General features: G+C 54.9%; 1 protein-coding gene across 1 annotated transcript in view; it reads left to right on the top strand.

Annotated features, from left to right (window-relative positions):
• KCNJ12 (potassium voltage-gated channel subfamily J member 12) overlaps window positions 15,224-20,950 on the top strand; it is a 26,809-nt gene continuing 21,082 nt past the window's right edge. The window contains exon 1 of the mRNA XM_021411964.1: window positions 15,224-15,402. The gene's annotated coding sequence lies outside the window, so the exon portion shown is untranslated. The remainder of the gene's footprint in view (window positions 15,403-20,950) is intronic.

The raw sequence follows: 20,950 nt of genomic DNA, 5'->3' as shown, positions 1-20,950 counted from the left end.
CGCAGGGGAAGGTGGTGCCATGGAGCCACTAACCAGCAGTTGAGCAAGCTTGAATGCAGGTTCTCCTGCTTCACCAACCCTTTCTCTGCTCTTCATCCATCCCTGGGAGAGCACTGAGCTGCTAACCCTGCTCCTCAGCCTCACCTGAGGGAGGGGAGAACAAGCAGTGGTCGGAGAACAGTGAGGTGAGATCTTCTCCAGTGGTGCTTTGGGGGTGGGAGCAAGAAGAGAGCTCCAAGGTCTGTCTCCAAAGGGTGGAGAAAGGAGGAGCTGGGTGAGTTCGGGCGGGATGGGTAAATGTATGGCAGCTGTGGCCATGCTTGATCAGCCACAGTGATGGAGGAAGGCTCTTTGTCTGCCAGGAAGGGGTGTATGGGCATCCCCAGAAGTGACCCCCAGCAGCCTATGTCCTGCCAGGGGGACAGGAACATATTACAGCATTAGAGGGGACAACTGACCATCTGCTGTGGAACCTAGGAGGGCTGGAAGGAGTTTTATCAAGGTGTTTTCCTCCAGGGCTGGGCTCCTTATCTGCCTTCAACAGGGAAGGAAGAATGGCCTGGGGGTTATCTCGGTGCCTGTAGGGATGTGGGGTGGTTTCCTGGTTCAATCTCTGAGCAGAGATTTTATTTCTTGGCTGAGCAATAAGTCACCTGCTTTGGGGCAAGCATTTCTACGGAGGGTTTCCATCGCTCTGCTCCTTCCCCAGCTCACATGCAGCTCTGCTGTGCCTGTCTCTGGTACTGTTCACAGCACATATAAGGTTATTTCTGATGGGACCACCTGGACTTTCAGTGGCCGACAGAGATTTTTGCTCTGTGTATGGGCAAGTCACCTTGCATCTCCTCAAACCTGCAGGGCAGGTTGTCCAGGGGCCAGTGGCTCTCTGCGGATCCCAGTGACTGCGTCAATGCTAACAAGATGCTTGCGTTGCTGGGGAGCTCAAGTTGAGGGGTGCTGTTATGGGGATCTGACTCAAGGAAGGATCCATGGGGCTGTGTCCCGTCTCCAGGACACCCTGCTCAGTGTCCCTTCTCTGTCCTGTTTAAACTTTCATGACCAAATCAGCTTCTGCTGCAGAGCAAACATCCTCCTGTAAATAATCTGCGCAGATGGGGCTTTATTTGAACAAACTGAGGCGTGCTATGCAGTGGGGTGCTGGGGTGGGGGCACCTTGGTTGTCCCACAGTCAGGGGACACCTGGCACCTCCCAACCTGTGCTCAGGGCGGGGAGGTCCATGGGCTTTGGCTCTGATGTGGCAAAATGGGTCTGGTGGTGGTAGGACCCCAATGGAGCTGGGGAGGAGGGGAGGTTCCCGCTCCTCTCCGGGGGTTTCTCGCCTCCACGACCAGAGCAGCTGTGTTTGAAAATGGAAAATGCTAAAACGTGGCAAAGGTCTCACCTGGAAAATGTCAAAGCAAACAGGTACCTGTGCTTCCCAAGAAGCACGCTCCTTTTAGAAGCACGGAAATGCTTCAACACCCTTGAAGATTTTTGCCCTCCCTCTGGTTATTTGCTTGCTCTGTGCTGCATTGCCAGAGTTCCCCTTTCCCCAGACCCTCATTTTTCGGCCGCATTGCTGTTAGCTGATATTTTCCAATGCTCTGACCTCACTGCATCCTGCGCCCATTCCCCTCCCTCCGGCCCAGCCAAGCCCTCCGGGGCAGCATCTCCCCCCGCCACGTGCGCTCTGCAGTGATGGATGTCACAGGCAGCTCCGTGTTTATAAATCACCGCAGAGCAGTGCTGCTCTTATCAGTCATAAACCTCAGAGCCTTTTCCATCCACCTGGCAGCCAGCCCCGAACCTGAGCTGCCCTCGGCCCTGGCCTGGGTTCTGCTGTGCTGCCGGCAGCCGAGGCCGGCGTTATTTTTAATAGAGCATTTCTAGACTACAGCAAGTGGCAGGAGAGTGATTTGCAACGTGTCAGGTTTCCTGCCCTTTCTCATATAGCCCCTGCTTACAGAAATATGCTCCCGCTGGGATTGCTCCGGTTACATCTTTGTTGGCCAGTGCAAATTCCTCTTCATTATTTGTATTGGGGATGTGCCTGGAGGGCTCGGGAAGGCTTCTGCCTCCTGGTACCACTGTGGGAAGGCTGCTTCCACCCCAGGAGTCGACAGGAGGTGCTTTGAGCATGCAGGAAGGCGGGAGGCCCCTTTTGGTGGCAGTGGGCATGGGGATGTGGGCACCAGAAGCCCCACAGCCCCCAGTGCACAGTGAGACTGGGGCTGATCTGTGGCACTAGGACCCAATAGCACCAAATCTCTGCAGTGTTTTGCAGCGATCACCAAATTAAGCTTTTAATGGGAAATCAAGGATGCCTCCGCTTCCCAGACAGGGAACCAGGAGTGCAGGTTGCAGAGGAGCTATTCAGCCCCGTGGCAGAGCTGAGCCCAGCTGCAGCGTGGCTGCAAATCCTCCTCTTAATCTCTGCTTTATTGAAGAGCACTGGGGGATTGTTAGTGGCTGTGTTTAGATTACTCATTCATTTTCCTCTCCTTAGTCCCTCTCCACCTTGGTGGAGTGGATTTCCTTTATTAGCTCTTTACTTGTGCTGCTGGAAGTCCCTCTCCTCTGCAGACCAACCTCTTAAACACCAAGTAAAGCATCCTTTGCTCGTGCAACTGCATTTCCTAGTGGCCAGGGTGCCAGCTCATCCCACTGAGAGTACTTCTAGCACTTTTGCACAAGCTTTAAGGGTTACAGACCTCACTGATAGCTGAGTATTTTGGGGACCTTCATTAGGACATTAGCCCCGGCCGGGCTGGGCATGCAGATTGCTGGCTGCAGCCTCAGGTTGGCTGGAGGCTGGAGGCTGGAGCTGGATGGAGCCCAGCGCTTTCAGAAGAGAAAGAAAATTGCCTGGCAGAGGAACCAGTGAGAGGCAAAGCACTTGATGCTCAGGCAGGAAATGACCTGATCTCCCATAAAGGCACAGGGGCAGCTGTCCCCTCGGGCAGGGCTATGCAGCCTGCACTGCCCATCATTACCCAAGGAGCTCACAGAAACCCTGGGGAACACAACGTGTGGCCATTGCCATCCCCAAGAGGGGATGCTGCGTGCCATGTTGCTTGCAGCGAGGCAGTGTCCATCCTCCCTCACCGGATGGCACCAAGTGTGGCCACACAGCAGCATTTTGGGTGGTTGAGACTTCTGTGATGGCAGGGCTTGAATTTGGGTCTGATCCTGGCCTGGCAAAGCTCTGCTAATGCAGCTCATCTGGATGAGAGCCAGCCAAGCTGGGAGTGGAATTTCACCTTTACCAAGAGAGATGCTCAGAGCCTTGGATATGTGCACGCAGCAGCTCTCTTCTGCTCAGAAATTGCTTTGGTTCCCCATGCCAATGGCTTGGGAACTGCTTGCCCAGCAGAAGCTGCAGGGTGGTGATGGCCCATGGGCCAGGAGCTCATCCCAAGTGCCCAAGCTGCACAGTTTACGTCAGCCCCTTCCTTCTCCCTGCAGACAAAGGGGGTTAGAACAAATGTCTGTGGGATGCAAGGGGACTGGAGAGGCTGTTCTCCAGGTTTGGGATGATGAATGACCCAGAAATGCCCCAAAATACCATGACTAATCTAGGTGTTCCACAGCCTGTGGGGTGTGACACCGCAAGGGGGGTGGGAGTGGGTCAGAGGGAGGAGCCTCCCTGGTAGTCATGCCTATCCATAGGAAATCAGGACCCCAAAACAGCTTTCATCCCTGCTTAAGCAGAAGGAGAAAATAATAAGAGCACAGCATCCCATCAAATATAATTAACAGGGCAAAAAATGAAAAAAGATTTTTCAAAGTTTGGGTCCTCAGAAGGGATGTTTTATTCATGGCCCAGCAGGGAAGTGCTCACGGTGCCATTAATTATGGGAGCTGCTGGGTGCTGAGCCTGCTCCTGCCAGCTCAGCTCACCTTTGTCATCCTGACACCGGGAACAGGGCCGGATGCATGGGGTGAGGGCAGTGCACCCCCCCCCCCCGGCTTGGTGCTCCCCCAGGAGCAGTGCAGCTCTGAGTGTTTGCTGTGCTGGGAAATGGCCCCAGCAACTTTCCAGAAAGGTAATAAAATAGCTGGTATTAAGCAAACAAGAGCAGGTGCAGGAACAGCACCGGGGGGAGAGGGATGCGGGAGCTGTCCTGAAGGGAGGAGACTGCAGCAGGGCTGGGCTGAATGAGGCCAAGGAGAGGGAACAATCTGGACACCACATTTATATTAGCATGGGAAAACAAACAAACAGACAAAAACTTCTCCAAGGCTCGTTTTTGTAAGACGAAAATGCTGAAACATGGCTGGGAAGAAGTGGGACGAGCACCTGGGTGAGAAGCAGAGGTGACCGATGGCATCGTTAGATCCGTGTTGCTCCCAGGCACCGCACGGAGCAAAACAGCTTTTGTGTGTCTGCAGTGCCTGAAAAGGCAGGTGACAAAGCAGGAGATGCTTTGAAAGGGCACGAGCATTCTCCACGGAGCGAATGCTGGATTAATGAGGGAAATGCCTGCTGGCTGCCCAGCAAGGAGGGACCGTCCCCAGCGGCATCACCCCGCGGTGCTCAGCGGTGGCCTGGGGAGCTGCTGCCCAGGGGGAGCTGGATGAGACCCTGGGGATCTGCTCCGCTGGGCACCGAGCGCTGCATTAACGCATTGCTTTTAATCAAGGTAATGCTCCCTTGTGCCCGCGCCCAGGCGGTGTCGCGGGGGAGGATTAATCGCTGAGCCATCGTGCTCCAAACCCTGACCACAGCTCTGCTCAGACAGCCCCACCGTCTGCCTGCCCTGACGCAAACTGCGCGGCGTTTTTGCTGGAGATGCAGCAACCAGAGGGAATTCAAATGGCTGCATGGAAAATCACGACTTTTCCGCAGGAGTTCAGTGTTCATGCGTTGTTTCGGAGGTTTCGGGCTGCCAGGCTACGCTGGAGCTCCCTCCTGCCCCAGCAGAACCAGAGTTGGAACAGTCACTGGGTCCAACCCCTCGCTCAGCCCCAGACAGGAGGTGGCACGAGGCTGGTGATGGGGCTCCATCGAACCCCAGTCTCGGCTGCTCCTCTTCACGGAGGCCACTCTGCTGCTGCTGCAGCATCTGAGAAGGAGCAAGGAGCAATAATGTGCCTAAAGGGTTTTAGTCCATCCTGCATGCAACAGCCTCACATCCTCTCTACTGCTAAGAAACCCAAAGCCTGCAGAATCAGAGAAGCAGCATCAGCTACCCAATGGGATGCAATTAGCTTAATTGCTGAGAGCACTTGGGGGAGATGGTGAGCTCTGCCCAGCTGAGCCTAATGAGAGCCGAGGCACTCTGCTGCCCAACCTGAGGGATGGGTGGGTTATAAATAGAGGAAACAAGGGGAAGGGGAGATGTTGGAGGGCTGTTTGGGGTGTGGTGGTTGGTGTCCACCAAGGGAGCACTTGGCAGTGGGATGAGTTGTGCCAGTGTTCAGCCCTTAGGCATTGCTCCCGTGCGGGGTCCCAGTGCGGTGCTGTGGGGGAAGTGGCGTGGGGCAGTCTGTCACCGTGCTGGGCTGGCTCCCAGGCACATTGGCTCCATCTGGTCCTGCAGAATAGCCCTCCTGTTCAGCATCGCAGTCCAGCAAAGGTAACTCGTAACCCTTGCTCAGAGCTGGCTCTGTGCGGTGCCAGGTGCTCTATAGAAAGCTGCTCTTCCTGGGGAGAAAATCCCCTCTGCTCTGATTTCGAGAGATAGCTGATGTTGAGCGAGCATCCATTGCGGTGTGGGATGGATGCTTTTGCAAAGCAGATCTGAAGAGCTCTGGGAACACAGCATTTGTGGTGTGGAAAGGGTCTGTCCATGGGGATGGATGAGCAGAGACCTGCACTGTACAGGGTTAATTAGCAGCATTTCTGCCTGAGCCCATTGCCTTGCTCCTAACCTGTCAGCCCTGAAACTTTAATGCCTCCACACTGGTGCTTCAATTATTAACCAGCATGGTAATGGAGACGCTGGGCTGGGAGAGGCTCAGGCACTGTGCATGGCTCCGAGCATCCTGGGGCTGCTCAGTGCAGCTCAGCTGTCTCTTTGGCCCCCAGCCTGCTTTAGTTGCAGCCTGGGCACTTTAGGGAATTTCTCCCTGCAGGGTCCAAGAAGAGCCCTGCGATCTCGTTCTCTCTGCCTGGGCTGTGGTTTTTCTTGTGATATTTGCCAGAGGGGATTGATGTCCTCAAGGGGCTGATTGTGATGTCTATGAACCCTCTGAATTTACATTAGTAACTGGGTTGCCTGCAGCCTAGGGAACATCTGTGGCTTTTTCCAGGGTCCTCCCCCTGTGGCACAAATGGTGTCCAATGGAGGCAGTGGGGAATGAATTTGCTGGGCAGAGAGTGAATGAGTTCAGTTCAGGGATGGGGCTTATCAGCTGCAGCTGTGCTGGGGAAAGGCCTCCCTCTAGCTAAGAAATGCATTTGCCAAAAAAGCATAAAACCCCTGTGCTAACAGGCTAATTAATTAATTACAGCTCATTAACAGCCCATCAGTACCTCTGGCTGATGGCTAGGAAGGGGGGAACTGATCCTGGGAGGATGCAAGCAGGAGCATGGCGTGCTGCTGAGCCCTACTGTGTGCACTGGGGTGCTTTGGGGTTGATGTGCAGGAAGAGGATCGTGCTTGGGCAGCCCCTCTTGGGAACCCCTAAATGATGGCTCTGCTTCCAGAGAAGCATATGTGGAAGTTGCTTTTGTCTTCCCAAAATGGAATGGCATTTCCTAGCCAACTGGGGTGTCATACCGTGCTCCACGCCGTCCGACTCTGCCCAGGTCCTTTTTTGGGGCTGGGTCATGAAATCTGCTGTAAGTGGAGGGAGAAATGGAATGATTCCATGCAGGACGGACTGTGGGGTCCCAGTGTCGGTCTCTCTGGGTGCAAGGTTCCCTTCTGCCTCACTTCTCCCCTCAAAATCTTATTAGCACTTTGTTTATTCTGTGATCTTGTTGCCGCTCATTTGTAATCCCTTTCATTTATTATTTTTATTTCCAAGATTTTTTTCTTTAAAATTGCCTCCATCAGCAAGGTGAGGTGAGAGGGGACCTCAGGGATTAAATATAGAAGAGAGATATGCTGACCAAAGCATGCTAATGCTGGGGTCCATCTCTTGGGCACCTTCCCACCTCCACCTGGTCCCCAGTGGCAGACAGGGAGTGCTGGGTCCTGCCCCTGTCTGGGCAATTGCTCCAGACCTTAAGCCCTGGCTGGAACAAGCACTGAGTTTTCTCTAATTTCTGCTCGCCGATGCTCAGGATCTGGGCGTTTCTGTCATGCAGCAGCAACACACCTCATGAATAAAGATTAAGTTGATTAAAAAGGAAAACCCAGAGCAAGGCAGAATAAAAGTGATTTGCAGAGATTAGACGCTCTGGCACATCAGGAGTTCCCTGAAGGGCTGAGCTAACATGTTCAAGCATTAAAGCTCTCTTCCCTGTTTTGTAACTAATGGCTCTGGGTTGGGATGATGAACTCTGATGTGATAGCTGTCTCATGGGACAGCCATGAGCCTTTGTGCCCTCGGCCGCCAGCCTGGCCCAGGATGCCAGCATGCCCTGCTGACACCATCTCCATGGGATGGGTTTTGTGGCTGCACAAACAGCTCTGCCAGTGCGATGTTCCCCATGGCAGCAGCCAGATGGAGCAGAGGAACCTTGTGCAGGTTAAGGGTATGAGCCTTGCACAGCTTCTTCCGTCCTCCTGCATTCCGAACCCCGGGCATCCTTTGCTATCAGGTGACCAAAGAGCAAATTTTCATGAATCAGTTTAAGGGGAGGAAAAAATTAAAGTTTTCTTCCTGTCTGCAAATGTGAAGCTGAGAATGGAAGCCCCTCCAGAAGATGCTCCAGAATACAGTGCCCTGTCCTGCCTCAGCCTGGTGAGACCCAAGCAATTTGTGTGAAGCCTCGGGGGTTACAAATGTTGCAACCACAAGGAAGCAAAGGAGGTAAAAAAACAAACACGCGTTTCTGTGCCCAGGGTCTCTTTCCCAGGAGAGCCCTGAGGCTGCTGGCTTGTTGCTGTGCCCCTGGGGTGAGTTCCCCACCCTACACCGGGGAACAGGCATAGTGCATTATTGAGTGAAGTGGCAGGGAAAGGAATGTGCACGCGTAATCCAGAAAATCCTCTGCCTGGGATTTACAGGGGTAGCAATACGGGCAGAATTCAGCCCGCTGCATTTTCAGTGACGCAACCTCTGTCTTCATCTGAATATATTTGCTCTCTGGTCTGCAGAAACATCTCTTCTCTGGGCCAGGACCTTGTCTCGTTAAGCTCGTTTTGAACGAGCAAAGACCATCCCTGTACCCGGGAGATTATAAAGTAATTGGCCTTTTAATTCCTGCCTGACAACGCCGTGCTCTACGCTGCAGTTTTTCCTCTGCTTTTGTTCCCCTCTAGAGATGCTGTCATGGAGCCAGCCCTGAGGCTGTGCATGTCCACGTAGACCTCTGTGTGCCTCAAAATACGGGGTGAACATGACCCACCTGGGATGGGTCTGCCCAGAGCAGAGCATCTTTGTGCTGTCAGGAGGGGGCAGCTGCAGAGCAGCAGATGCTGGCGGTGGGAGGACAGTGAACGGAGCTCATTTTAAGATTTCCATGATAGATTTCCAAATTGGATTACGCGACGTGGCTGCTGGTGATGGCTGGGTCTGGAGCCCGTGACTGAGGGCCCCTCTTTCCTCCTGCCTGTCCCTGCGTGACCCATGGGGCCTCAGCTCCTGCTGTAGTGCTTTCTACACGAGCCAGATTCCACCACGGGTAATTACACCCTGTGTCTTTGAACTCCCCGGGGAGCAGCGATGTGATTTGCCCGTTCTCTCCCCACCAGAGCTGCAGCCCCGGCAAGCAAACAAGTGTTCTGCTCCAAGTTCCTGGAAGCTGACGGGAGCTCTGAAGGATGCCTTTGGAGCACACACGTGGCTACATGCTCCAGGCTGTGCTCGGACGCTGGATGTTGTGTCAGGAAAGTGGGAAAAGCTGTGAATCCACAACTGCAGCTGGTGGAGCAGCTCCTCCCTGCAGTCACAGCCATCCATCCCCAGCGGTTGCATCCAGCGCTGTATTTTGGCAGGAATTACCAGCCCATCTATCCAGACAGCTATTTCTTTTCCCCCTGCAGCTTCGGAAAGGAAATAAGTATGAGCAATATAAATATTGAAATGCTGTGCGCGGGGGATTAGCGCCTTGGCAATGGAAGTGTTTGACCTACACCCCATAGAGTGCCGGCGAGGTCAGACGGAGCCATCTTTCTTTCCAAACTTCTGCCCAAAGGAATTTTAGAGCTGTGGCTATTTCTTGTTGAGCATGCCACCTGCTTCCTGCAGAATATATAGAGACTGGGGCCACGGGGCTGCGTGAGGGCTGCACCCCATCCGTCACTGTAGGGCTGCTGGGATGCTCAGGTAGACAATCTGCTCTACAGCCCTGAATATTTCTGAATATTTACAGGACTCTTCCTGCAAACACGGCAGGGAACAAGCAACTCCTTTTGTTCTGAGCGGAGCTCGTACGTGCTGAGAATCCTCGTCTGAACAGATGAGCGGCTTTTTCTTCTTCCAACAAATATCACTGATATTTTTTTTCCCTCCCTCTCTCTTTTTTCACGTGTTGTTCACTCTGTTCTACAAACAATGTTCTTTTCTGCTCGGGCAGAAAACTCTATCTGTCTTCAGAGCATGATGTGATAGCAGAACGCAGCGACGTCCGCTTGGCAGTGAGATTAAGTGCAAGTCGTTCATAAAGGTCTTCTCAACCCAAAGCAAGGGAGGGGTAGAACAAAACAAAAAAAACTCGCATCGCTGTTTCATTTGGATGGCCGGGCACGCAGCTGGGATTGCAGGGACAGCTCATGGACACCCCAGATCTGCTCACACAAACCTCCGTGCTTTCCTGCAGTGGTGAGCGGGTATCGATGCACGAGGGCCAACCTAAATGATTCTGTGTCTGCATGATGCGGGGCTGTGCAAAATCATGGGATGGTTTGGGTTGGAAGGGACCTTAAGGATCATCTGGTTCCAACCTCCCAGATCCACCCAGCTGGGCTGGCAGGGGGCTGCTGCTCCCCAAAGCCTTTCCCTGACCTCCAGCTGCTGTCGTGGAGGTGGAGCCCCAGATCATCCTCATTCCCATTTCAATGCTCAAACTGGAGCTCAATGCAAGTCTGAACCGAGTGGGATCACAGCTCCTGGTGAAACCCAATCCTGATGTTCCTGGATCAGATGTGGGAAACATTTGGCATTTTCCAGGACTCAGCCAGCAGGTTTATCCAATGGGAATGATGTCCGACTTTGGCAGAGGAGCTGCTGGCTGAGGAATCAATGCTCGCTGCTACAGGCTTGCTTTAGAGAGGTTCATCATTGCTGTGCTTGCAATTTCGCTGCCTGCCGGAGTCCTGCTGGGCTGCCCTTGTCTCCCAAGGCTTTCTCCAGGTGGGCTTTGATAGCTCATTTTTATCAAGTGTCATTGGCATTGCAGTCCGCAGCGAGCATCTCTTGCAAAGATATAAATGTCTTCAGGTCTACCAGCAGGGAGTGGGGAATTGCTGAGCTCGGGTAAATTTTTTGTTAGAGACAAAACAAATTCTCCAAGTTCTTCTCAGGGTAATACGTGACTTCAGAATAGCCAACACACACAACGGTCTGTCTCGAAAGAAAAAGCACAATTTGTCATTCGACATATTTTCCTGCTCCTTGATTTTCTTTAGAAAATGAACTTCTGGCTAAACCTATTCAATCTCTCAAAGCATTTCAGCTCCGACAGGAGTGCATATTCTGGAGGAGCATAGTTCCATCAGAGTTTCTTCAGCCAGCTCTAATCCCAAACACCTTGCTGTGACTAAACCTCATTTCTATGTTAAGTACCTTGGCTTGCCTGTAAGGACCAGGTAAAAACTCAATCAGTCAAGTAGCCTCCCTGCAGCCCTCTTGTTAAGCACCGGGTTTTTAAAATGCTGTTTCCTCTTTTTCTTTAATGGAACAGTGGTGGAAGATCCCCAGGGAGAGGCACAGTTTGCTCCCTGGCAAACAAACCCACAATTCTCCCTCATGATGGGGGGAGAGATGGATGCACTGTAGGAAACAGCCACTTCTGCTCACCCAGGGCACTCCCTGGGGGTCAGGCTCTAGGAAGCCTCCTGCTGCTTTGTCTTCTATTATCCAACATCCAGAATGGAGGAATAGAGAGGGGAAGGTCCTGTTCTGTGCTTGGGCAGTGCTGGGCTCTGTAGGCTCTATCTCCAGATCCCACCCAGCTATCAAGTCCTGGAGGACAAATGATTAGAGGATGGAAGGGACTTGTCATTATTACCCTCTTCCATCTTTTTTTTTGCCCCTGGGGAGGGGTGGCTCTTCTCCAAACCCTTGGTTATCTCCTTCAGCAGAGCAATGGAGATGGGTCACCAGGAGGTCCCGTGGCCATGCAGTGGGTCCGTGCAGGAAAAGCAGCTTTGCCACCCGACCCTTTGTGCCTCCCCATGCAGGAGGACATCACGGGGCTGAACTGGATCCGACCCCATCCAGAGGTGGTTATATAAGATGCTTACTGCGTGTCCCAAGACCGCATTGGGTGGAAGCCAATGTGCTGATTAGGTGACGTCTGCTCAGGATGGGGTGGATTTTGTCCTCGCAGCAGCTGGTGGTCCATGGGGTGCTGCCCTGAGGCCGTTTATGTAAGGAAGCAGCTGCAGTGAGCCCTTTGGGAAAGCTTTTGGGTTGGTTTTGTTGGTTACTTTTTGGCTGCTGGCTCCCTGGGGTGCCCAGTCCTTGCTCTGCAATGAGCATCCGTTGGTCACCGCAGCTCTTTGCTCCTCCCTGTCCTAAAATAATCTGTGCTGTGGGTGAGCAAAAGGGAGCTGTGCGGTGGTGGCACAGAGCACCGAGGGGATGGAGAGCTTCACTTTTTGGGGCATCTCATGGCTCAGAGATGTGCTCATCCCTGCTGGTCCAGGGCATGAGCTAGAACCGGGCTTACGCACGAGGTCTGGGAGATCACAGCTGCTGCCCCAAATCCTTCCCCCTAACCACAGAAGGTCACGATAGCTACAGATAAGCCTCTTGCTTCGTCCTATATTTGCTGGGCAGGATGGCAGCGTGACATGGTCCCTGTCCTGATCTCAGGGTGGTGGCATGCCAAGGAGGGATGCTTTCCCCAGGCTGGCTCTTTTCCTGCTGTACAGCTGCAGGTGAGGAGCAGGCTCCCAACTCTCTGGGGTCTCCTCAAGCAGTTGTCCCTCAGCTGTGGCCTGGGCCTCTTTACAAGGATCCTGAAACAAGCTCTGGTGGAAGCTGAACACATAGGAGGGCTTGTATTGGAGTGCTGAGATCAGCTGGGGTCTCCTGAGGTGTGGTCCCATGGCAGGTGTAGGGATGCAGAGGGCGGCAGCAGACCCTAATACCTGGTTTGCAGAGCCTGAGCCCACAGCGCAGGGCCAGCCCACCCTGGAGATGCCAGCGCTGCCTTTGGTGCCGACGCTGAAGCTGGGGACAAATCCAGCTGGAAAGAGGATGGAGCAATGCTTCATTAGCAAAATCTGCAGAATTTTGCTGGCTGCGAGCAGCACCCCGTTTTGTCAGCTGGCAGAAGGACCGATGTCTTTCTGCTGTGCTCAACACTGTGGGGTAGGAATGGCTTATCTGCTGTGTGGCTCTTCATGGGACAGGGCGTAAATGACAGCCCCTGGGTGCTCTGCACATGGAGGTTGGGTGTGAGTATCCATCCATGATGTCCTCAGCTGCTCTCCCTGCCTGACACCCCCAGTGAACCCCCACCCTTATTACGTAAGTCTTCTGCAGCAGGTCAGCCCCCTTGCTGGGTGCCCAACAGCCTTTAGAATGCTTGGAGCATGTTAATAGCATGGGCAATGTCTGTATTTAATTAGGGTGGGGAGGGAGCAGGGCTGGCACCCCCCTGGGGGCATCCCATAGCCCCTGGCTGTGCTGGCACAGTGTCTCTTTAAGGCGCCAGCCTGGCTCTGGGATGGATCCAACAGATTGGGGTCCTCTTCAGCTTGTGCTTGGGTACCCCAGGCTCCCAGCCCTGCCCTGTGACCCTGTGCCATCAGCAGGACGGGTGACTTAGCATGTTTCACAGCCCCACTCCCCCTCCTTCTCCTCCTCCTTCAGGAGCCCTGACACTAATGCAGTGCAAGCACGGGATTTATGGGCGGCAGCCCTCCAACCGGCCCATCCGTCTTGATTAAATTAGCCCTAATGGCTCTGTGCTGACTCGCTGCTCGACTCCTTGTGCAGCCGTGGTGCCAGCGCTCCGAGATCATGGGAAGGGGCTTCCAGAGAGGAGGGGCTGCAGGGATCCCACTGGGACACGCTGCACCCCTTCACGTTCCATCTCTTGCTTCAATGGCTCTGAAGCTGGCCTAGCTGTATCCTGACCCCATGGTGCAGGGTGCTTGCCCCTTCCAAGCTGACCCCAAGGGCTGAAGACCCCAAAGGTTCATGTGGTTCCCATTGTCCCTACATCCAAAGTATGTCCTGCTGGCTTCCTTCCTGGAGGAACACTCTGCCCCAAGTGACGCTGAAGCACCATTCCAGGACATGGGGAACCCACAGCTTACCCCAAGGGTGATGCCTTGCCCACCACCCTGAAGCCAATTTCCAGGCTAGATAAAGTGTATTTGTTGCCGAAGGGTGCGGGGAACAGCAGGGTGGGCACACAGTTAGCTGAGCATCACCTGGGGTTTGGGTGCACTACTACCAGAGCATCTCTTCCCATCCAGGCATTTTCAAAGCGTTGGTTAAAATTCAGGGTTTGTGGGGTTGGTGCAAGTAATAGGGCGAGGTTAGAGTGAGGCAGGGTGGGAAAGGGAAAGGAGGCAGTGTGGCAAGGTCCAGCTTCATGTCTGAGCTTGGAGGTGTTGGAGAGAGGCAGAAACAGGGATGGGAAACGTGGATGTCCATTGGGCATGTCCACGGAGCAATGGGACCTGGGCAGTGGGGCAAGGGGACGTGATGCCCAAGGGAGGAGGACAGGGGATTAGTGACCCAAAATGTAGGGGGAGAGGAAGAACAGGAGGTTGTCTGGGTCTTGTGGGCATCCAAGCACAGAGGCAAATACAGCAAATATTCCGGCTGGGGGCTGCAGTGCGTCTCCCACTGGCTGGGGGCCAGCCTGGGTTGGAGCCCACCCTCTGCCCTCCTGGGGGATGAAGCCAGAGCAGGATTTCACTTTGACTCTTTCCGCAAAGGCCTCGCTGTTATAAGGACAGGGTGACCCAGAGGCACCCACATCCTCCCAAATGGCCTCGAATAATCACTCACCACCATGAAATAAACTTGGATTTTGACCAACGTTAAAATAAATAAATATATATCTATAATAAAAAACATCCCCACCCACCATAAAAAGAAGCATCCTCGCAGCCCTCCCCCTAAAGCAGCTGAAAGCCAAGCGAAGGCTGCGGGGCGGCCGTCCCCACGATCGATTTTCTGTGGAAGGAGCCCAGAAAGGGCGGTGATGGAGCGCAGGGCCGCGAGCCCCCGGGGCGGGGGGAGCTGAGCCGGGAGCATCGCTGCGGTGGGGCTGTGTTTGGTGCCAGAGAACGGAAGCATCGAGGTGTGGGAGAGGAAGAAGAAGGGCCGAAGGACTCGGGCGAAGCAGCCATTAGGAAAGTGCTGATGCAGAGGTTCACTTGTGTCTACGGGCAGAGTTGGAGGAGTTGCTGTTCGCGGACAAAGGCGGTAGGAGGGAGTGGAGCTTTGTAGAAGCCGGAGCCTGTCTCGCTGGGTGTCTGCGTTTCATTCCCTGTCAAGCTGCTGGGGAAAAGCAGGGGAGCGCTGAGCTGCGGCGCTGCTCGGGATCAGATAGCGAGGAAACCAATAGCAGAGGGGGAAAAAAAATAATTAAAAAAAAAAAATCAACAAACCACCAACCCAGCGAGCCACCCACCCCGCACGCTGGGGCTGAGGCAGGCACGTCCCTGCCAACTCCACAGCAGAGAAGTCGTCCCTCCCCGGGCAGGAGCGGAGTTGAGCCCGAAGGATATTTGATGACACTTTGGCAGCGATGGGCCCCCCAGCATCTTCCAGAGCCCAATTGAGGGTGAAGGCTCTGAGAGCGCAGAGGGAGTTTGAAGCTAAATGCACCTGAGTCTGGATCTGTTGGCTGCTGGGATTTATCTGTTTCATTTTTTTTCTCCGGGGGGAAACCAAACCAACAAAAAAACGTGATCTATTTTTTTCAAACTCCCTCTTTATTTTTTTTTATTTTTATTTTTTCCTCCTCCTTTTGGAAGAAGATTTTTTTTTTTTTTTTTTTTGGATGGTCGCAATGGAAGGGTTGGGTCTGTGCCTGAGAAGCAGCAGCCGAACGCCAGCGCTGGGAGAACGCGGCGCGGACGCGGGGTCCCCGGCCAGCTAACTCCGCAGGACCCGCACCCCGGCGCCGGGGGGGCTGGATGCAGTGAGAGGTAAGTGCCGGCCGCCGGCTGCTGCGCTCCCGGAGCTCCGATCCCGACTCGGAGATGAAAACAGCAGTCTCATAGTGAGTCAATCACTTCCACCTCTCGCAGCCCTCACGGAGGAACAATAACACGGGGAAGTTTTGCGGCAGCAGCATCGCTGGTCAAGTTCCCACCTTCGCCCCCAACCCTACGTAGGGCCATGCCCAAAATGCTACGATGGGTTCGGTTCAGGGGAAAGGAAGCAATGCCTGTGCCAATGCTGCGGGCCCCCCCGTGCTGGAGGGTGAGGATTTCTGCTGCCTTCTGGGGAGCGCTGGTGCCACACTCACCACCCCCCCCCCAGGGGCAGCTCACCTTCTCAGCCCAAACTTTTGCACAGCAGCTTTTTCGGAGACGTCCGTGTGGGGCTGTGCCCTGTGCGTGCCCGTGCCCGTGTGTGATCCTCGCTCCTGGGGAGCTGGGGGGGCTCGAAGCAAACTGCAAAGCGCAGAGAGAAAGCGAAGCAAGCCGCCGGCAGCAGCAGGATTGCATCACTGTAACAGTATCGGCACCCAGAGAGCCAGGCTGGGAAAATCGTCCAGAAAATGAGCTGAGCTGAAGTGCCTCAGTGAGCAGCACCTGCACGCCTTTCTGGGTGCATGAGGCTGTTTGTATTTTTAGAAGTCTCTCTTAATTATAGAGCAAGGACTGGGAGGGAGAAAATGGTGTGTATTTAGCAGCATTCATCCCCGGGCAGTTTTGCAGAGCACACAGTCACCAAATGGGGGTTCTTCTCCCCCCGCCCCTGCGGTTCGGAACCACCTGTTTTGCGGTGGTGTCGGAGAATGAGGGCTTGATTTTTGCATTCCCGTTCTTAGAAAGCGCAGCGGGGACTTGGTTTGCACGTGCCGTTCACCTCCTCTGTTGGGAAGGCTGTGCCACAACCCCGGAGCTGTGACTGCGGGGCAGCTTTACCTGTGGGGCTGGTCCACTCCTGGGTCTTGCGCCCATGGTGAGCACCTTGCAGTGCGTGGAGCGATGGGAAGTGCCTCCTGGCCCCAAATCACAACGTGGGGACCTCATCGGGGTGGCCCCGATGGGGACAGGGACCCCGTGTGCCCTGTGGGCACTGAAGGACGGGGCTGTGGCACAGCTTGCTGCAAAATCGGCACCAGCTCCTCCGAGCTCCTTCCCCTCGTCCCCTGCTCTGCGCTGGAAAACTTTCCGCGTCCTTTTGTTCTGAACAGCAGGTGAGGTTCCCTTTGTGCAGGCACAAAGCGACAGAGCTGCCAGAAAATAATGAAAACAAGGCTGAAAATTTTATATATATATATATATATATAAAGAAAAATCCCCATCTGCTCCTTTCAGGCCTGGAATAACGCTGAGCATTCCCCTACGTGCCCAATAAACATCAGTTGCTCTCCGGCGGATGCCTTAAGGGCCACTTTCTTTCTCACCCCTCTGATCTATGGCACGCTGTGGCAGCCGACGTTGTTTCTGCCTTTCTTTCCCCAAAAGGAGGCTTTCCCTGTGAATGTAAGATGGATTTTTTGGGAGCCCTGAGGTGACCCCACCGGAGCTGGATGCTGATGGCACGATGCGGGTGCGCTGAGTGATGCTCAGGGCACAGGCACAGCCTGGGGACAGCATGGGGGTCCCCGTCCTTCTGCAGGGGAACTTCGAGGGGACTCTGTAGGGAATGGCACCGTGAGCTTCAAAACAGCGTTTCCTCCTCGGTGGGAGTCAGGATTGAGTGCCTCACCCAACCTCACCGGGGAGGAAATAGGATGGGTGAGTGGCCCTGTCGCTGGAAGGACCAGGAGGGCTGTCACTGTGTGTCAGTCTGTGTGTGTGTGGGGGACAGATCTGGCCCCCTCCCCACTGCTCTGGGGCACGTGGCACACGGCCGCCTTATGTAAGCCCCATCCTGCTCGAGCACCACCGCTCCTGCAAGGCCTTGGGCACCTCCCTGAGCTCCGAGCACATTTTGGGGTCCTGATGGGTGCAGGTACCATTGCATCACTATACAGGTAGCGTAACCCCCTCAGTATTGGCCAGAGGGGCTGGGGGCAGACAGGTGCAGCGTGCTTGGGGCTTTGCTGTGTCTTCTGCTGAGTTCGTGCCTGCAGTTCTGCTGGGGTTTGCAGCCCCAGGAGGTGACATGGGGGCTTCAGCCCGTTTCTGGACTCTTCTGTCCCTCTCGGCCTGCGGCCAGCTGGGTTTGAATTCTCCCTGTATGTGATGTGAGCTGACTCTCAGGGAGAAAGGAGAAAACAACCCAGTTTCACCTGTTCCCTGTGTTGCTGACCCACTGTGAAGGAGTGCCCCCTGAGCATGGGGACAGCAGCTGGCAAAGGACTCATTTCCCCATCCCACATCATGACCCTATCCATCCTCCCAACCCGTGGGTGAACCACATCCCAATACAGGGAGCTGTCAGCTGCACTGCAGCATCTGAGCTTGGGTGGGGGCAAGGAAAAAGGTAGGACCAGGGGCTGCAGGTGCTGGCGTGGCCCCACAGCTCTGGCCATGCACCTGTCACCCTGTGGGGACATGTCCCGCTGTCCCCGCTCCACTTCCCAGCTCACTCCTTCGCTCCCAGCTTGCAGCTTGCAGGAGTACCAGTGGGCGATGGATTTTTTTTGCAGAGCTCTTTCAGTTTCCCCCATTGGACTTTTGAAGCATCTGGTATCACTATCTCAGCGTCATTATGAATTAATTAACATTAATTCCCCATTCTGGTAGCTCCTATTGCCAGGAGCCTTAGCCTGAGATATATTTTTTTTTCCCTCCCCCTAAATGGAAGTGGTCAGATCCCAGGAAAGTCAGGAGGAGGACACATGGCTGGGGGACATGGGGTCCCTTGTCACTGTCCCCATCCTGCATGGCAAGTGCTGCTGGGGCTGTCCTGCAGAGGAAAGATTTCCTTGTTACCTCTACAAAACCCCAATCCCAACTCCCCAAATTGTGCTGGAGGCCCCAGGGATGCAGACCCCAGGGATGCTAATGCCAAGGATAGTGCCCCTAGGGATGCTGACCCTGAGGGTGTTCTCTGGGCAATGCCAATCCTAGGGATGTCCTGTGGTTATGCTGCCCCACAGTCACTGAGCCAGGGATGCTGCACTCAGGGATGCTAATGCCAAGGATGCTGACCCCAGGGATGCTGACCCTATGGGGTTGCAGGGATGCAGGTGTAGCTGTAACAGGTGGGAGCAGGCTGGGAGTGAGGCTGGGATCCTGTGTCCTGGCTGACATTAATCCTGCTCCCTGAGTCTCCTCGGGGGAAATGTAGCTCAGGAGCCCCAGCCTGGCCACCAGCTCTGTCCCCTGTTGTCACTTGTGTGCTTGTGGCCAAGGGATGCAACCCCAGGCCCACCCCAAGCCCCTCTGCACCCTTTGCAGCACAGTCAAAGCTGGCAGTGATCTCCACAAGCCCTGGCTCCAAGGCAGGCTGATGATGGCACCCCTGGGTGGGCTGGGGGACAAACCCTGGTGTCCTACATCCCTGGAGCAGCTCGGGCTTACGTAACGGCCGTGCTGCAGTCTGCTCTGCTCAGCCGCCAGTGCCACCGGCAGAGCTGCAGCACAGCCCGCTTCCCTGGATCGGTGCTTTTTGGGGAGGGAGGGGATGCTCCTGGCCCTAAGGGTGGGCAGCAGAGATATGGGGGTGAGTGGCAGGGTGAGTGGGTGGGCAGCTTCATCTTGTGACCTAGGGAGGTGAAATCCCCCCAGGTGGCAGCACCCTGAGGAAGGAGGGGACAACGAGGGGGGAGAGAGGAGAGACCCTGTCCTGGTGCGAACTGCTGGGTGTCGGGCCAGGGAGGGTGGGCAGGGGTCTGCTGGTATCTGTGCTCACATCTGTACCTTCCTCAGAGAGCAAATCCCCACTGTGCAGGTGGGGAAACTGAGGCAGTCTGTGAGCAGTGGGATGAGACTTCCCACAGTAGGGAGGAGCAGGTACCGGTGTCCTCCTGGATGGGGACACGAGATGTTGCCAGCCCCTTGCATACCCTGGGCTGGGGATGCCCTGCTGCAGGCTGAACTCTGCTTGGGTCGGGGAGCTGCTGGCAATACTGTGCAGCATCTTTGCAGCAAGATGCTGCCCTGGGGCTTGCTGCACATGACATGACCTGCGCTCACAGGGACGGGAGGATGGTGGGGACAGCAGGTTCATCACAGCTCATTCCCTGCCCTCAGCTCCTGGGAGCTGCCCTGGGGCTGGGAGCCTTGGGCAGCCCTGATGCTCATGGTGGCAGTCGCCCACTGTCCCCCTCTGGCTCTGCTCTGGCACAGCTAGTGGGAGATAGGAGCAGGGTTTGGCTGCAGGATCTGCAGGGTCCCCCAGCTCAGTCCTGAAGCTATGGGATCACCCAGCACTGCGGGGTCCTGGTGGGGCTCTGTCATCCCCCCATGGTGGGGCAGGAGGCCACCACCCATGGGTGCCACCTTTGGGGACAGCTGACAGGGAGGACAGGAGATTGTTTTAGGCTGGAAAAATTAGAGTGACACCAGTGCAAAAAACATGATGTCACCCACCAGTGTCCCCTTGGGGGCCACCTGTGATGCTCCATGGTGACTGAGTCCATGTGATGACTGCCCCCATCCCTTCTGGTGCATGTCTCAGTGGCTGGGCTTGTTGGTGCCCAGGCATCTTCTGGAGCTGCCACTCGCTGTCCCTCTTGGCTGTGTGACACAGGGACCCCGCGCCTCGAAGCAGAGGAACAAGGGCTCCTGTGATCGAATCCCTTCTGCCTGGGACAGGAAAATCATTGCTTTGTCCTCGCTGCAAAGGCCTTTGGTTCCCTTTTAGGACGTGCCTGGAAGTGAGCCACTGAAAAAAATGCCAGGAAAAATAAGCCTTGGGTAGCAGCTACTCCCTTTGTGTCAGTTTTGGCCTTCCCAAACTCCAGTCCCTCATCTTGGGGTCCCTTTGGGGACCCCCAGGTGCTCGGTGTGCTGGGCTGAGAATGCCCTCCAACTCATCACACCCGAGGCCAGCTAATCTCCATCTGACAGCGTGTCATCCTTCCCTCTGTGCAGAGGGCTGTGATGACAACGTACTTAAAGGGGCTGATGAATTAAGTGCATCTTACAAATGCATCAGATATTAAAATTCCCGTATAATTACAGTGCAATGGATTATGTGTGGTGCTGAAGGGGAAGCAATTCAGCGTGGCAATGGAATTACAGTTACAGAAGAGAGGCAGCGAAGCGTAATTGCGTGCAGTTCCTCTCCCATAGTGGAGCAGGGCTGGCTGGGAGCTGCTGCAGGAGTGATGCTGGTGCTGGCACTGAGGGCTTGTCCAGCCGTCCCTAAAGCCTTAAGGGAGGCAGAGGACTGAGCTCTGCAGTGGGACAGGAGGGACATTGCTCCCCTGGGTTGGCATGGACCAGCAAGGGGCTGGGGGCTGTGTCCTCTGCTTGCCCCTATCCCGCTGCTCCCACTGCTCTGTGCACACACACATATAGTCCTGAGTGATATGGCAGTCAGCAGCCAGTGCCTGAGCAGTCTGAAGAAGAGAGAAACTGATTTTTCCCTTCCCTTCCCTTCCCTTCCCTTCCCTTCCCTTCC

The sequence above is a fragment of the Numida meleagris genome, chromosome 13 (assembly GCF_002078875.1).
Source record: "Numida meleagris isolate 19003 breed g44 Domestic line chromosome 13, NumMel1.0, whole genome shotgun sequence".
Taxonomy (NCBI): domain Eukaryota; kingdom Metazoa; phylum Chordata; class Aves; order Galliformes; family Numididae; genus Numida; species Numida meleagris.
The sequence above is the reverse complement of the archived record's forward strand: the minus strand, read 5'-3'. Positions and strand labels throughout refer to the sequence as shown.